The sequence below is a fragment of the Dendrobates tinctorius genome, unplaced genomic scaffold (genome assembly GCF_039654945.1).
Source record: "Dendrobates tinctorius isolate UK_male_01 unplaced genomic scaffold, ASM3965494v1 ptg000143l, whole genome shotgun sequence".
NCBI classification, from domain to species: domain Eukaryota; kingdom Metazoa; phylum Chordata; class Amphibia; order Anura; family Dendrobatidae; genus Dendrobates; species Dendrobates tinctorius.
Window position 1 is genome coordinate 13668994 of NW_027361810.1, and position 13906 is coordinate 13682899.

At 49.4% G+C, this 13906-nt stretch overlaps 1 protein-coding gene across 3 annotated transcripts in view; it reads left to right on the forward strand.

Annotated features, from left to right (window-relative positions):
- The first annotated feature begins 482 nt into the window (after window positions 1-482).
- The window catches only part of MGAT5 (alpha-1,6-mannosylglycoprotein 6-beta-N-acetylglucosaminyltransferase), a 94010-nt gene continuing 80586 nt past the window's right edge, over window positions 483-13906 (forward strand). For 2 of the 3 annotated variants that reach the window (XM_073545523.1, XM_073545526.1), the window contains exon 1: window positions 483-815. The gene's annotated coding sequence lies outside the window, so the exon portion shown is untranslated. The remainder of the gene's footprint in view (window positions 816-13906) is intronic. The other variant, XM_073545525.1, reaches the window with a different exon arrangement.

Sequence of the window (13906 nt, forward strand, 5' to 3'; positions counted from 1 at the left end):
GCCATGCGCTGCAGGAAATAAACGCTAGTGTGAAACTAGCCTGAGCTGCACCTACCATCAGTCCCAGCGGATCTGCACGCAGCGTTGGCCTAACACCATATTTGCCAAACACCACTGGTGGCGTCACGAACTATTCTACCATTAACACATCTCCCCATTGCTTGGGCACCCAGGGCCACGGACCGGGTCACCGCTGCTGTGACACATCCCCCCGACACCGGCCCGGTACTGAGTACCCCACAGCCCTGGGAGGGCGACCCACACTACATCCCCAGGAGCCGGCACCGCAGCTCCATCTCACGTCCTTCACAGATTGATTCGCGCACAGCTCAGCTTCACAAAGCCAGACTAGTGACTACACTTATACACTACAATCAGCAGCAGGCCCCGCCCACACTGGTGTGATTGGTTACTATCCCGCTGACTCTAGTTGTTATTGGCTATTCATTCTGTCAATCTGTCTGTCAGAGTCTACCATCTTGCTGCGTTAGTAGGGGGGCGGACGGACGTGCTCCTGCTGCTCTGCACGCACTGGAGCGCGGTGTGTTGTTGTGTTCGCCCCTCTTGTGAGCGCTTGGTTCGCTCTCACACTGGTGTGAGGTGCATTGGTCCCGCCCTCGCTCGCCCTAGCGCTGTGCAGGGTATGAGGACGCAGGGTGGCGGCGGTCGCTCTGCTGTCGGGGATTGTTCTGCTCCGACCGATGGGCCATGGAGGCGGCGTCCACTACGGATCGTGATCACTGCACCCCGGAGAGGAGCTCGTCCTGCGGGGAGAGGATGCGACAATATCGCCCCGACGTGTCCGCGAGCAGCAGGTAACAGCGCAGGAGGCTGCCCGCACCGGAGAGCCGGGCACAGCACCGGAGAGCCGGGCACAGCACCGGAGGGCATCACTGACCCTGCGGCGTCCGGTGCCCGCTGTCACCCGGCACACTGGCCTGCGCTGCCCGCATGACCCCCAGAGCACACTGCCCACATAACCGGCGCAGCCCCGTGTATCACACTGCCCACATAACCGGCGCAGCCCCCTATATCCCGCTGCCCACATAACCGGCGCAGCCCCCTATATCCCGCTGCCCACATAACCGGCGCAGCCCCCTATATCCCGCTGCCCACATAACCGGCGCAGCCCCCTATATCCCGCTGCCCACATAACCGGCGCAGCCCCGTGTATCACACTGCCCACATAACCGGTGCAGCCCCCTATATCCCACTGCCCACATAACCGGCGCAGCCCCCTATATCCCACTGCCCACATAACCGGCGCAGCCCCGTGTATCACACTGCCCACATAACCGGCGCAGCCCCCTATATCCCACTGCGCACATAACCGGCGCAGCCCCCTGTATCACACTGCCCACATAACCGGCGCAGCCCCCTGTATCACACTGCCCACATAACCGGCGCAGCCCCCTGTATCACACTGCCCACATAACCGGCGCAGCCCCGTGTATCACACTGCCCACATAACCGGCGCAGCCCCGTGTATCACACTGCCCACATAACCGGCGCAGCCCCCTATATCCCGCTGCCCACATAACCGGCGCAGCCCCCTATATCCCGCTGCCCACATAACCGGCGCAGCCCCCTATATCACACTGCCCACATAACCGGCGCAGCCCCGTGTATCACACTGCCCACATAACCGGCGCAGCCCCCTATATCCCACTGCCCACATAACCAGCGCAGCCCCCTATATCCCACTGCCCACATAACCGGCGCAGCCCCCTATATCCCACTGCCCACATAACCGGCGCAGCCCCCTATATCCCACTGCGCACATAACCGGCGCAGCCCCCTATATCACACTGCCCACATAACCGGCGCAGCCCCCTGTATCACACTGCCCACATAACCGGCGCAGCCCCCTGTATCACACTGCCCACATAACCGGCGCAGCCCCCTGTATCACACTGCCCACATAACCGGCGCAGCCCCCCGTATCACACTGCCCACATAACCGGCGCAGCCCCCCGTATCACACTGCCCACATAACCGGCGCAGCCCCCCGTATCACACTGCCCACATAACCGGCGCAGCCCCCCGTATCACACTGCCCACATAACCGGCGCAGCCCCCCGTATCACACTGCCCACATAACCGGCGCAGCCCCCCGTAGCACACTGCCCACATAACCGGCGCAGCCCCCCGTAGCACACTGCCCACATAACCGGCGCAGCCCCCCGTATCATGCTCCCTTTACTCCTTGTCGCTGTACATAACACAACCCCTGGCCTGCACTGCACTCCTGTCACTGACACTGTACAGCTCCCCCCATCACACTGCACACTACCCCCAGCCTAGACAGTGCAGCCCCCCATATCATGCCACTTCCCTCCTTGTCCCTCTGCCCGTGTGACCCTATAAGGCTGGTTTCACATTAGTGTTTTAAGCGCAGCGCATCGTGCGCGTGCATGCGCCCCTATGTTTAACATGGGGGCGCATGGTCTAGTGTTTGCATGCGTTTGTATGCGTTTTCATGCGCATGCGTTTTTGTAGTGTGCGCTTAGGCGCGCCGGACTCAACCTGTTGCATTTTTGGTCCGTCCAACCTGTGTCAAAAAACGTATGTGCACAGAATGCGACTAAATAACACATTACAGTCTATGGGAACGCAGGCGTGTTTAAGAGTTAACATGGCTAGAAACTGGTTAAAACACATGCGCCTAAAAAAAAGCAAACGCCTGCAAAACGCATGATGCGTTTCTATTGCGCACGAAGCGCAGCGCTAAAAAACGCTAATGTGAAACTAACCTGGACAGGTACAAACCTGTCATGATGTTCTGCCATATAACTTGCAGGGTTTCCATCCTCCGACTCCCTCACCTGCACCCACGACTGTGACCCTCCTGCTGATCACAAATCCCCCCCACCTGCCTCATGACTTATACAGTCAGTCCCTGACCCCACACCTGCCGTCACCCCCCTCTTCTACCCATGCGGGAGATGCGGGGCCGGGAGATGCGGGGTCAGGGCGTGCGGGAGATGCGGGGCCGGGAGATGCGGGGTCAGGGCATGCGGGAGATGCGGGGTCAGGGCGATGCGGGGTCAGGGCGATGCGGGGTCAGGGCGATGCGGGGTCAGGGCGATGCGGGGTCAGGGCGATGCGGGGTCAGGGCGATGCGGGGTCAGGGCGATGCGGGGTCAGGGCGATGCGGGGTCAGGGCGTGCGGGAGATGCGGGGTCAGGGCGATGCGGGGTCAGGGCGTGCGGGAGATGCGGGGCCGGGAGATGCGGGGTCAGGGCGTGCGGGAGATGCGGGGCCGGGAGATGCGGGGTCAGGGCGTGCGGGAGATGCGGGGCCGGGAGATGCGGGGTCAGGGCGTGCGGGAGATGCGGGGCCGGGAGATGCGGGGTCAGGGCGTGCGGGAGATGCGGGGCCGGGAGATGCGGGGTCAGGGCGTGCATGTTTGCAGGTAGGTATCTGCTGAGCTGCGGGGGTCCGGGTGATTGATTGTGGACCCCACTGCCCAGAGAGTTCTCAGTTTATGCGCTGAGTTGGGGTGAAAAAACCCCATGGTGTAAGATCTAGATGTCAGTGGGGATTTTTCCTGACTGTGGGGTCCGATCCTCCGGACATTCTGTACGTGTGATGGATGTCGCCCGTCTTCTGGGGGATCCCGGGCAGTTTATGGCTCTTCTGTTTGTGACTCTGCCCGATGGTAACGCACCCCTTAGGTGACGACGTTCCTCCTTGGGGCGTCTGTGGGTTTCCGTTTCTCTGTTGGTCATCGCTGATCTGTGCGGTGACATTTCTCAGATGCTCTCGGATCAGAGTGTTTTGTTTTTTTTCCTTTCATATATGGTAACTTACAGGTCGTGTCCCCACTGGCAAAACCGCTGCATTTCCCCCCTTAAGTCCCTGCGCCAGGATACACCACAGCCGTCTGCTGATTTTTGCAGCGTTTGTCCCCTTTTTTCGATGGTTTTGGCGCAGATTTGACCGTGGTTAGTAACTTTGCAGGGATTCTCCCCATAAAAAGACGCTCCAAAAATCCCTGGGTTGAACTTGGTCTTGAAACGCACAATTAGCATTGAGTTTTTAGCCACTTTGTGAACTGTAAGGCTACAGAGTTTTTTGAAAAGTTTTTTCTACTCCAAAAAATTTCCTAAAAAATTGCTCAAAAACACTTTCTAATTTAAATCCACTTTTCTGGTTGTGTGTTCAGTGTCGGGAGTTTTCTCGGACGGCTCGTCCATTCTCTGAAGTGACTTCTGATCTGCTCCAAAACTGGACACTGGCCAATCAGAAGGCTGCTCAGAAGCTTCAGGAAACCAAAAGTCTCTTCCAAAAACTCCCAAAGAGGGAGCATTTCCTGAAGTAGTTTCTACTAGAAAACAAGCTTTCTTCTTTGTGTACCTGGTCTTAAACGCAGTCCTCTGCCCCCCCCCCCCCCCCCAAAAAAAAAAAAAAAAATCATTTCAAAAACTGCAACATTTAGGTAATGTTCACATGTTGCATTTTTTCCGCAGGCAAAAAAGTTGCTTACAAAAAGCCGATTGTGGTGCGTTTTTGCTGCTTTTTTGTGCAGATTGTGTCATTTGCGCTTAATATTGTGCAATCTTTGTGGTATTCTTGATCCACCTCCCTCTCCCCACCCTCTAAACACACGTTTACATTAATTTTTCACTAGGATAGAAGTGTTAGGGGGGGAAAAAAATATCATAAGTGTCACAAAAAACGGTGTGAAGACACTAGTGCGCCATTTTATCATGTGTCGACCGTTCTCTTCGCAGGGCATCACGTCGCATCATACCTTCTTAAAGGGCCAGCTGTTTTTTTTTTTTTTTTTGATCAAATAGATTTTTATTAATCAGAATTCAAAATACAAAATATACAGTAAATCTTCCACAAACAATAGATTTACAAATTGAACATCCCTGTCCCCCCCCCCCCCCCATGTAGACAGCATATATAACTCTTTTCTCCATAAGATTTCTCTTACACCGTAATTTACCATTAGTCATCCTCTTTACCCATATTGTCAATCAAACCATACAAAACAGAAATGTTCCTATGTCCGGGTATTAATGGTCTATCCACAAGACCAGCATTGTAAAATATAGCACATTCCCATCAGTTCACTGTACCGTATTGTAGCCAGGGATTCCACAACCTCTCATAGGTTTTAGAATTGCCTCTTTTAGCATGTATCCTTTCCTCCAGCCGGATGATACAAGACACCTGTTTCACAAACTCTCTCCCAGAAGGTGGTTCTATCCTGATCCAGTTCCTCGCAATCAGCTTCCTTGCTACATGTAGTAGTCTGGCTATAGCAAGCTTTGCACTATTAACGATGTCAATTTCCTCCACATATCCCAGTATGCAGACCAGTGGGTTTTTGGGTATAACACTTCCGTAAGCCCCTTCTATTCTGTTAATGACATTAAACCAGAACGCAGATAGCCTGGAACAAGTCCACATCATATGAAGGATTCCGGCATCAGACCCCCCACATCATTTTAAACATCAGAAGGGGGGTACGGTACACACGATGGATCACATAAAGATGGGACAACCTAGCTGGTTCACTCATAGTGAGTTTGGGGACATATTCTAGGACGCTGTCCCATACCTCGTCAGTCATCACCCCAATCTCTCCCTCCCATTTGGATCTTGCTTTAAGTGGGAACCTCATTAAATGTGTATGCAATATATCTTTGTAGGTGTTAGAAATTACCCCCTTCGTAAGTCCAGCACCACCACATATATAGTCCAACACTATGTCAGATTGTATCTGCAGGTTTCTGGAAAGTTTTTGAGCCGTAATGGCATGCCGTACCTGACAGTAGTGGTACCATTCAGAATCCGGCAACTGAAACTCATTCAGTAATTGCACAAACGGTCTCAGCTCCCCGTTACCCATAATTTGAGACATTAATGTCAGCCCCCTACGTTTCCAGCCTTCCAGTCTCCCAAGTTTCCGAATCTCTGGGAGGTTACTATTATCCCATATAACTGTGAATCTAGTCAACCCGGTCACCCCTCTCACCCGCTTTAGTCTGTTCCACAGGTCTTGTAAGAGTCGCAGAGTGGGACACCCGTCTCCCATTACACCCATCCTCTAGGCCAAGTATCAACAGGCTTCTATTTAGTACGTATTCCAGCACTCCTCTGATGACGCCTGCCTTCTCTTGATTAGACCACCCTCTAAGATGTTGACTTTGGGCAGCAGCCAAAAATACAGTTCCGGATTTGGTAGTGCCAGTCCCCCCTCGTCCTTTGGTCTCAAGCCGCCTTCTAGGTTGTTTCTTACCCCATACCGTGGCTCTGAACAGTGAAATCACCACTCCGAACCTTTTCTGCAGTATCTAGATTGGGGAGTTGTGTAATATATATAAAAGCTTGGGCATTAAAACCATTTTAAGTAGATTAATGCTTCCCACCACCGACAAGTGTAATTTGTTCCAAGTATCCACCTTAGTTCTTAGAATTGCCAGTAGGGGTACTAGATTAGTATTAAGGTACTCAGTCACCGGTAGGGAAACCTGTATCCCCAAATATTTAAACATTTCCACACATTGTAGTTTATTGGCCCCTATGTCTTCCTGAGTCCATACCACCTCCTTGTCAACTTTAAATAGGCTTGATTTAGACCAATTTATGGTCAGTCCTGAGATCTCACCGAACCCCTCAATGGTCTGCACAGCATGATCCAATGAAGCCGAGGGTTCCCCTAGGAATAACAAAAGGTCATCCGCATACAGGGCCACCTTTTCCTCCAAATCGCCATATTGAAACCCCTTTATTGCCTTGTTGCGTCTAATAGCAGCCGCCACTGGCTCTATCAATAGTGAACCGGAGCGGCGACAGTGGACAGCCTTGCCTCGTTCCTCTATGCAGCTGTATTCCCGCGGACATTACCCCATTAATCTTAACTCTAGCTGTGGGTTGAGTATACAATAGCTGAATCCACGCTGTAAATAGAGGACCAAAGCCCATACTATGCAGCACTCTCCACAGGTATGACCATTCTACAGAGTCAAAGGCTTTATGGGCATCAAGTGAGGCTATCACCCTCCCACCTGGGTTATCGACTGGCAGCTGCATATTGAGATATAGTCTCCGTATATTGGCTGCTGTTGATCTGTTGGGCATAAACCCCGATTGATCCATATGGATCAATGTATCAACAACACCAGTTAGTCTGTTCGCCAGCACTTTAGCCAGTATTGGGCGAGCTGTTTTTAACATGAAGGCGTTTCTTCGGCATTTAGGCCTCGTATGTGTGTGTATTATATATTTATTTAATATTTTAGTGATTTCAATCGGATCCATCCTGGTGCAGGTTTTAGCTTATGTAAACTTGGAAAAAAAACTCCTAAACTGTTCTTTTTTCCATCCTCGTTTATTCATACCTGCATTCTTTTGCACTTTTTATTTTAAAATATATGTATGTACTAGCTGAAGAGCCCGGCGCTGCCTGGGCATAGTAACTAACTGTGGTTAGTTATAGCAAATTATAATTATCCTCCATCCCATAGTCCCGTGCCCATATACCCATCACACATCCTTCATCTCATAGTCCCGTGCCCATATACCCGTCATACATATCCACCATCCCATAGTCCCGTGCCCATATACCCGTCACACATCCTTCATCTCATAGTCCCATGCCCATATACCCGTCATGCATATCCGCCATCCCATAGTCCCGTGCCAATATACCCATCATACATATCCTCCATCCCATAGTCCAGTGCCAATATACCCATCATACATATCCTCCATCCCATAGTCCCGTGCCCATATACCCATCACACATCCTCCATCCCATAGTCCCGTGCCCATATACCCGTCATACATATCCTCCATCCAATAGTCCAGTGCCCATATACCCATCACACATCCTCCATCCCACAGTCCCGTGCCCATATACCCATCATACATATTCTCCATCCCATAGTCCCGTGCCCATATACCCATCATACATATTCTCCATCCCATAGTCCCGTGCCCATATACCCATCACACATATTCTCCATCCCATAGTCCCGTGCCCATATACCCATCATACATATTCTCCATCCCATAGTCCCGTGCCCATATACCCGTCATACATATTCTCCATCCCATAGTCCCGTGCCCATATACCCATCATACATATTCTCCATCCCATAGTCCCGTGCCCATATACCCATCACACATCCTCCATCCCATAGTCCCGTGCCCATATACCCGTCATACATATCCTCCATCCAATAGTCCAGTGCCCATATACCCATCACACATCCTCCATCCCATAGTCCAGTGCCCATATACCCATCACACATCCTCCATCCCACAGTCCCGTGCCCATATACCCATCATACATATTCTCCATCCCATAGTCCCGTGCCCATATACCCGTCATACATATCCTCCATCCAATAGTCCAGTGCCCATATACCCATCACATCCTCCATCCCATAGTCCAGTGCCCATATACCCATCACACATCCTCCATCCCACAGTCCCGTGCCCATATACCCATCATACATATTCTCCATCCCATAGTCCCGTGCCCATATACCCGTCATACATATCCTCCATCCAATAGTCCAGTGCCCATATACCCGTCATACATCCTCCATCCCATAGTCCCGTGCCCATATACCCGTCATACATATCCTCCATCCAATAGTCCCGTGCCCATATACCCATCATACATATTCTCCATCCCATAGTCCCGTGCCCATATACCCGTCATACATATTCTCCATCCCATAGTCCCGTGCCCATATACCCATCATACATATTCTCCATCCCATAGTCCCGTGCCCATATACCCATCACACATCCTCCATCCCATAGTCCCGTGCCCATATACCCGTCATACATATCCTCCATCCAATAGTCCAGTGCCCATATACCCATCACACATCCTCCATCCCATAGTCCAGTGCCCATATACCCATCACACATCCTCCATCCCACAGTCCCGTGCCCATATACCCATCATACATATTCTCCATCCCATAGTCCCGTGCCCATATACCCGTCATACATATCCTCCATCCAATAGTCCAGTGCCCATATACCCGTCATACATATCCTCCATCCCATAGTCCCGTGCCCATATACCCGTCATACATATCCTCCATCCAATAGTCCCGTGCCCATATACCCGTCATACATATTCTCCATCCCATAGTCCCGTGCCCATATACCCGTCATACATATTCTCCATCCCATAGTCCCGTGCCCATATACCCATCATACATATTCTCCATCCCATAGTCCCGTGCCCATATACCCATCACACATCCTCCATCCCATAGTCCCGTGCCCATATACCCGTCATACATATCCTCCATCCAATAGTCCAGTGCCCATATACCCATCACACATCCTCCATCCCATAGTCCAGTGCCCATATACCCATCACACATCCTCCATCCCACAGTCCCGTGCCCATATACCCATCATACATATTCTCCATCCCATAGTCCCGTGCCCATATACCCGTCATACATATCCTCCATCCAATAGTCCAGTGCCCATATACCCGTCATACATCCTCCATCCCATAGTCCAGTGCCCATATACCCATCACACATCCTCCATCCCACAGTCCCGTGCCCATATACCCATCATACATATTCTCCATCCCATAGTCCCGTGCCCATATACCCGTCATACATATCCTCCATCCAATAGTCCAGTGCCCATATACCCATCACACATCCTCCATCCCATAGTCCAGTGCCCATATACCCATCACACATCCTCCATCCCACAGTCCCGTGCCCATATACCCATCATACATATTCTCCATCCCATAGTCCCGTGCCCATATACCCGTCATACATATCCTCCATCCAATAGTCCAGTGCCCATATACCCGTCATACATCCTCCATCCCATAGTCCCGTGCCCATATACCCGTCATACATATCCTCCATCCAATAGTCCCGTGCCCATATACCCATCATACATATTCTCCATCCCATAGTCCCGTGCCCATATACCCGTCATACATATTCTCCATCCCATAGTCCCGTGCCCATATACCCATCATACATATTCTCCATCCCATAGTCCCGTGCCCATATACCCATCACACATCCTCCATCCCATAGTCCCGTGCCCATATACCCGTCATACATATCCTCCATCCAATAGTCCAGTGCCCATATACCCATCACACATCCTCCATCCCATAGTCCAGTGCCCATATACCCATCACACATCCTCCATCCCACAGTCCCGTGCCCATATACCCATCATACATATTCTCCATCCCATAGTCCCGTGCCCATATACCCGTCATACATATCCTCCATCCAATAGTCCAGTGCCCATATACCCATCATACATATCCTCCATCCCATAGTCCCGTGCCCATATACCCATCATACATATTCTCCATCCCATAGTCCCGTGCCCATATACCCGTCATACATATCCTCCATCCAATAGTCCAGTGCCCATATACCCATCACACATCCTCCATCCCATAGTGCCGTGCCCATATACCCATCACACATCCTCCATCCCATAGTCCCGTGCCCATATACCCGTCATACATATTCTCCATCCCATAGTGCCGTGCCCATATACCCATCATACATATTCTCCATCCCATAGTGCCGTGCCCATATACCCATCATACATATTCTCCATCCCATAGTCCCGTGCCCATATACCCATCATACATATTCTCCATCCCATAGTCCCGTGCCCATATACCCATCATACACATTCTCCATCCCATAGTCCCGTGCCCATATACCCGTCATACACATCCTCCATCCCATAGTCCCGTGCCCATATACCCATCACACATCCTCCATCCCATAGTCAATCATTGACCTCATAATGAGCGGCGGGGCTTGCAACTTATGAAGACATCAGCGTCGCCATGGTAACCATTATGACATCATGAGGGGCGGGGCTTGATACACACACACTTTTTCCCCATTATGTAGATAGGGGCAAAATTGTTTGGTGAATTGGAACGCGCGGGGTTAAAATTTTGCCTCACAACATGGCTTAGGACACTCTCGAGGTCCAGACGTGTGACACTGCCAAATTTTGTGGCTGTAGCTGCGACGGTGCGGATGCCAATCCTGGACACACACACACTTACACTTGAGCTTTATATATTAGATTTTATGTTAACACTTGACTTGGTTATTTTCAATGAAAAAACTGTTATTGTCATCCTTACGATAAGGCCTAACTTGTCTCTGGATCTGCTGGCGATGGCCCAGTGCAGCGCTCCGCTTTTTCCGGCAGTTCCATAAAGAGCAGATGAAGCGGTGGCGCGCTTTCTGGGGCACCGCTGTATTCACTTAGGGCCATGCTGAGAACGGTTCGTGCGATCGATGGGTTCCCAGTGGTTGGACCCCAACAATCAGCACATCCTCGCCTATTCTGTAGATAAAGATGAGAATAACAGTTGTCCCAAGCGCTCATCTTATTACCAGTCCACAGGTTAGGTGGTCCAACCTGCGCGCTGTCGCTACACTCATCGTCTGTGAGACTGATGATGATGTGCGTGCTGTAGTTAGTCCCATAGACTTTACATTGGCCAAGCGCATGCGCCGATCCGCTCGTATGGGAGACTAGACAGGCAGAGTCCACTTCTCGGTGGAGTCTTAGGTGGTCGGATCACACAGGTTTTAATAGTGTCTGCTCAAAAAAAACAAAACAAAGAGAAAACCCTGTAAATCAAGTGTAACCAGCGCTCCCATTGTTGCCAACTTTGCTCGCATTGTTCACTTACCAATAATGGTGCCACTTGTGGGGACTGAAACGACGCCTGGGACCTGTTCACAAAAGCCTGTTATTAGTCTGTGTATGGACGACGGGCCAATGTGCCAGAGCACGTGGTGGTCCGCTAATTAACATATATTATAGATTTTAATTAGTTGACAACCATATAGATGAGAAAAAAATTGTGTGTATACAATATTTTTTTACTTAGTTGAGACGCATTAATATATATGCATGCATTCCAGTAATGTAAAAAAAATAATTTAAATGAGAAAAATAATAAAAATATAATAAAATAATAAAAGCTCAACTAATTAAAAAACGTGTGTGTATATAAAAGGCATATTACTCTGATATTATCGTAATCTACATAAATTCCTACATTGCATTGTCAGCTGATGAAAAGAAAAATCAGTTCACAGCCTTATTAATACACATAAATCCACACCTTGTATAATTTAGTTTTTAAACTAGTCAGCAAACTTTTTAATGAAAGTATGAATTAAAGTTAAATGACGTTTTTCTTTCCTTTCACCTCTGGTGTGTAGCTTATTTTGACACCATGGGATGTGTTCTTTGCTCTGCTGGTGTTATTTTTTTTTTTTTTGCTCCATCAGAATTCCTTTTTCTCCCGCTGGGGTTTGCACAGCCCCCGACCGTCCCGCCGGTTATCTCCATCCGCAGCAGGTGTATACAGGTGGCCGGTATTCAGTCTGTACGGCGAGAACGCTGGTGTCTTTCATGACATTTACAGAAAATTGAAGCATTCGCACCGAACGCCTCCAGTGACACGTATCGAAAAATGAAGAAAAAAAAAGTTGCCGATTTCAAGAGTTGGCGGCAGAATCCAACGTTTTATTTGATCCAAATTCCACGCCACTTTTGCTGCACAATGAAGGGTGTAAAAACAAATCACAATAATGATTTTCTTTATTTTCTCGCTTTCGTCACGTTTGGATTTTTTTTTTTTTGCAGTATACATTTTATGCACCATGTCGGCGTGGCAGATAAGTGTAAAATAAAAAAATACATGATCTGTTAGAAAAAGAGGAAAAAAAACAAAAATTGGCATGTTGGTCCTGTTGGTTGTTGCCCAACTATCTACTTTTCAGAAGGAGCGACTCGAGATCTTGTGCGCGGGTCTCTAAGAAGGAAACACCTGGTATAGTCTGATGCCAGTCCTTCCCCTGGCGAGGGCGGTGCCCGACATCTGCACACTAGTCATGATTCAGATAGGAAATGACATTGTGATCTGTCCTCGAGGCGCTCGGAGCGGCCGGGTGATGCCCATAAACCTTGGGCAGGAACGTCGCTGTCATGCGGGCAGTCAGACTTTACAGGTGAGGCTGCGAATTCTGCGGTTATTGACTTTTCAGCCGGGTGGACGGTGGCTTTTTTTTTTTTACTTTTTTTTTAATTTTATAAAATGCAAATCTTTGCACGTTGGAGGGGAGGGAGTAATTTTTTTTATTTTTTTTTTTTTTTTTTTTTTACCACTGCTGTTTGCAACAGGAAACCTGTGGTTGTCCGGTCCCGGAACTGACATTTGTTTTTTTGCGATGTTCTCGTCCTGCGGTTATTGAGGTGTATGTATCTCATGAGATGCGTCTCCACCCAGAGATGTAAATACTTTTATGTGCGACCGTTCTAAATTGAATCATTAGATCTTAGATTTTCTCACTCGGCAGCACTTTAAGGGGTTTTCCAGGATTATGTCTGGTATTTCACCTCTGCTCCGTCGAGTTAAAAGGGTTATTTCCCATCTTCATAGATGGATATTGTTGGATAGTGCGGGGAAAGTCGAGTATTTTTTGCAATTTACTGCATATTAAAGTTTGCAGCCGTTCTTGAGATATTAACGCTTTTCTTTTGTTTACAGCGCGTTGCCTGGGAGACCGACCACCGCTGCTGTCCAGCTTATAAACACTGTACTGAAGCTAGCCTGGATTAGGAGGTAACTTCACACTCCTGGCCTGCTTCCAAACAGTGTTTACAAGCTTAATAGAAAAGAGCTTGTAAGCGCAGCACATGTTCGGCTATCAGCGGTGGTCCGCTTCCAAGGCAACGCGCAAAGGAAAGTGTTAACATTTTTCAGCTGTTCTTGAGATATTAACAAGAAATAAATAGCAAAAGTGCTTGTATTCATCGGCGCTATCTGTCAATGCCCATTTATGATGGGAAAACCCATGAGGTACAGCTGCAGTAC